Source organism: Camelina sativa, unplaced genomic scaffold (genome assembly GCF_000633955.1).
Source record: "Camelina sativa cultivar DH55 unplaced genomic scaffold, Cs unpScaffold00844, whole genome shotgun sequence".
In the NCBI taxonomy this organism is placed as follows: domain Eukaryota; kingdom Viridiplantae; phylum Streptophyta; class Magnoliopsida; order Brassicales; family Brassicaceae; genus Camelina; species Camelina sativa.
Genome location: NW_010921969.1, coordinates 1 through 4,885, shown reverse-complemented (window position 1 = coordinate 4,885; position 4,885 = coordinate 1).

The window sequence follows — 4,885 nt, the reverse complement described above, 5'->3', positions numbered from 1 at the left end:
TAGGAATAAGGAAATTGTTGCATGCATATAGCTATTTAGTTTTGTTGTCTTGCATGCATGAATTTAAACCGAAAAAACTATAAGAGGCAAGGCATGGTTCGGTCTCAAATACCGCATGACCTGAAAATTATTTGTTGCATGGCTCGGTCTCAAATACCGCATGCTAACTGTCGGTTGTCTATATTTATGCAGATGGCTAATCTCAAGAGCCTAGACTACCCTATCCTGCAAGCTTCCGGAAAGAATTACTTGCAATGGGCCAATGACACCGAAATCTACTTGTCATCGAATGGCCTGAAAGGGTGTATCGATGAGGATATTGAGTCTACGGACAGGAACAAGAGTAAGTGTCTCCAGCACATACATCATCACATTGCTGAGAGTATCAAAAGCCAGTACCTCTTCCTAAGAGATCCTCTCTCCCTTTGGACACAGCTTAAACGCCGTTATGGGCACCAAAAGACGGTGCTCCTTCCAAAGGCAGAGTTTGATTGGAAGAGCCTAAGGATCCAGGATTACAAATCCGTGGAAGAGTATAACTCTGAGCTCTTTAGGATTGTCTCACTCCTTAGGCTGTGTGGGAAAGAGGTGACTGAGCAGGAGCTGATTGAGAAGACATTGTCTACTTTCAGCCCTAATAACAGAGTACTCCAGCAACAATATCGGCACCAAAAGCTTGCTGACTATGGGGAACTCATTGAGTGTTTACTGCTCGCTGAGCAGAACGATGAGTTGTTGATGATGAACAGTGCTATGCGACCTCCTGGTACAGCCCCATTACCAGAAGCAAATAAGGTCGACTTGGGAAAGAAAGCTGTAGTAGAGTCTAATGAGCCTAAGGAGCCTAGTGAGATCAATTACGTACACAGAGATAGACACTATGGCCGTGGTGGCCGTGGTGGCAGAGGACGTAGTGGTCGAGGGGGCCAGGCTGGTCGAGGAGGCCGCGGACGTGGTGGTAAGGGCCGTGGGTCCTTTAAGCCAAACTCCAAGGCCAAATCGACTTGCCACCGATGTGGTATGTCAAACCACTGGGCCAAGAACTGCAGAACTCCCAACCCCTCATTGATGCATATCAAGNTGTCTCCAGCACATACATCATCACATTGCTGAGAGTATCAAAAGCCAGTACCTCTCCTAAGAGATCCTCTCGCCCTTTGGACACAGCTTAAACGCCGTTATGGGCACCAAAAGACGGTGCTCCTTCCAAAGGCAGAGTTTGATTGGAAGAGCCTAAGGATCCAGGATTAAAAAAACCGTGGAAGAGTATAACTCTGAGCTCTTTAGGATTGTCTCACTCCTTAGGCTGTGTGGGAAAGAGGTGACTGAGCAGGAGCTGATTGAGAAGACATTGTCTACCTTCAGCCCTAATAACAGAGTACTCCAGCAACAATATCGGCACCAAAAGCTTGCTGACTATGGGGAACTCATTGAGTGTTTACTGCTCGCTGAGCAGAACGATGAGTTGTTGATGATGAACAGTGCTATGCGACCTCCTGGTACAGCCCCATTACCAGAAGCAAATAAGGTCGACTTGGGAAAGAAAGCTGTAGTAGAGTCTAATGAGCCTAAGGAGCCTAGTGAGATCAACTACGTCCACAGAGATAGACACTATGGCCGTGGTGGCCGTGGTGGCAGAGGACGTAGTGGTCGAGGGGGCCAGGCTGGTCAAGGAGGCCGCGGACGTGGTGGTAAGGGCCGTGGGTCCTTTAAGCCAAACTCCAAGGCCAAATCGACTTGCCACCGATGTGGTATGTCAAACCACTGGGCCAAGAACTGCAGAACTCCCAAACACCTCATTGATGCATATTAAGAATCTCTTAAGAAAAATCCAGAAGCAAACTATGTACACATCGATGATGAAGGAGACTTCGATCATGAGAATGATGACTTGCTAGGATATGAGACCTCCGACTGCCTCAAAGATGTTGAATGAATTTCGAATTTATTTTGGTTTATTTTCTATGCTTTATGATTTAATTTCCTTTTAATGTAATGGATAATTGCTTTGAATTAAATTCAATGGATTTTATTTTATAAATTGTGCTATTAAAATCCAAAATTCTTGTCCTATTTATAGATATGGCCGAGGACATGAGTGAACTAGTAGTGGATAGTGGCTCANCATTGTCTACCTTCAGCCCTAATAACAGAGTACTCCAGCAACAATATCGGCACCAAAAGCTTGCTGACTATGGGGAACTCATTGAGTGTTTACTGCTCGCTGAGCAGAACGATGAGTTGTTGATGATGAACAGTGCTATGCGACCTCCTGGTACAGCCCCATTACCAGAAGCAAATAAGGTCGACTTGGGAAAGAAAGCTGTAGTAGAGTCTAATGAGCCTAAGGAGCCTAGTGAGATCAACTACGTCCACAGAGATAGACACTATGGCCGTGGTGGCCGTGGTGGCAGGGGACGTAGTGGTCGAGGGGGCCAGGCTGGTCGAGGAGGCCGCAGACGTGGTGGTAAGGGCCGTGGGTCCTTTAAGCCAAACTCCAAGGCCAAATCGACTTGCCACCGATGTGGTATGTCAAACCACTGGGCCAAGAACTGCAGAACTCCCAAACACCTCATTGATGCATACCAAGAATCTCTTAAGAAAAATCCAGAAGCAAACTATGTACACATCGATGATGAAGGAGACTTCGATCATGAGAATGATGACTTGCTAGGATATGAGACCTCCGACTGCCTCAAAGATGTTGAATGAATTTCGAATTTATTTTGGTTTATTTTCTATGCTTTATGATTTAATTTCCTTTTAATGTAATGGATAATTGCTTTGAATTAAATTCAATGGATTTTATTTTATAAACTATTCTATTAAAATCCGAAATTCTTGTCCTATTTATAGACATGGCCGAGGACATGAGTGAATTAGTAGTGGATAGTGGCTCCAGCCACACCATACTAAAAGATAAGAGATATTTCATAAATCTTATAATGAAAAGTGCAAATGTTAATACAATTGCGGGTATAGCAAATCTTATAGAAGGCTACGGCCAAGCACACATATTGTTGCCTAACGGAACTCATATTGAGTTATGTGATGCTTTATACTCACCCAGCTCTAAGAGAAGCTTATTGAGCTTTAAAGACATAAGGTCAAATGGTTATCATATTGAAACCAAGGGTGAAGGATCTAAAGAGTTCCTCTACATTACAGAAAATGTGAAAGGACAAAAGAAGATCCTAGAGACTATACCTGCCTTAGCCTCTGGTCTATACCATGCTAAGATTAACATGATAGAAGCCAACTTGGCTAAGCACAAAATATACAAAGAAAGTTTCACTTTATGGCATGACCGGCTTGGCCATCCGGGAACTAACATGATGCGTAAATTGATAAAGAGTTCAAAAGGGCACAACCTTAAAGAAAGAAAAGTTCTCCCTAAGAATCTCACATGTGTGGCATGTGCACAAGGGAAACTTATTGTAAGACCTTCACCAGTAAAAGTCACAAGAGAGACTTTACATTTTCTGGAAAGGATACAAGGTGACATATGTGGGCCGATACACCCACCTAGTGGGACATTTCGATATTTCATGGTGATGATAGATGCATCAACCAGATGGTCCCACGTATGCTTGTTATCCACGAGAAACTTAGCATTTGCTAAGCTCTTAGCTCAAATCATTCGATTAAGAGCACATTTTCCAGACTTTCCACTTAAGACTATACGTCTAGATAATGCTGGTGAATTTACATCCCAAGCGTTTAATGATTACTGTATGTCCATGGGGGTGAGTGTGGAACATCCTGTGGCACATGTACATACACAAAACGGATTAGCTGAATCCTTCATTAAACGAATACAATTGATAGCTCGACCATTGTTAATGCGATCGAAGCTTCCTGTGTCGGCTTGGGGACACGCGGTCTTACACGCAGCAGAACTCATACGCATCAGGCCATCTAGTGAACACAAATATTCCCCATCCCAACTCCTATCGGGTCAAGAGCCAGACTTATCCCATCTTAAGACATTTGGTTGTGCCGTTTATATACCAATTGCTCCACCACAGAGAACAAAGATGGGACCACAGAGGAGAATGGGAATATATGTGGGGTATGAGTCTCCCACCATAATAAGGTATCTCGAGCCACTGACAGGAGACCTGTTCAAGGCCAGATACGCGGACTGTCAATTTATTGAGTCTGAATTCCCTATGCTAGGTTGGGAGACCAGCAACCTGAGCAAAGAATTGACATGGAATCAAACATCCTTAGAATGGCAAGATCCTCGAACTATAGCATGTGATGCAGAAGTTCAGAAGATTATACATCTTCAACAGCTAGCTAATCAATTGCAAGATTCCTTTGCTGACCCGAAAAGAGTAACAAAATCGTACATACCAGCTTGCAATGCACCAGTACGTATTGATGTTCACAAGGAACACAATAATCAAGTTGCTACAGAGTCTACGCCATGTTTGAAACGGGGTAGACCACTAGGTTCCAAAGATAAGAATCCTCGGAAAACAAAGAGTGCAAAACAGACCGAGGCTAAGGGAATTATAGAAAAGCCAGACGTTGTCACAGAAACTCCTACGGCACCAAATGAGGCTCAGGACGCTGAACCTCAAGAGCCAGAAGGAGTTGACAACAATGAGATTTCGATAAACTATATTATGTCTGGAATACAATGGAACCGAAAAGATGTCGACATTGATGATATATTTGCATACAAGGTAGCACTTGAAATAAATGAGGATCATGAGCCCACATCTATACTAGAGTGTACACAAAGCAAAGATTGGCTTAAATGGAAAGAAGCCATTGATGTGGAGCTAAACTCTTTAAAGAAGAGAAGTGTGTTTGGTCCGACCTGAAGTATAACACCAGAAATTAAACCAGTTGGACACAAATGGGTCTTTGTAAG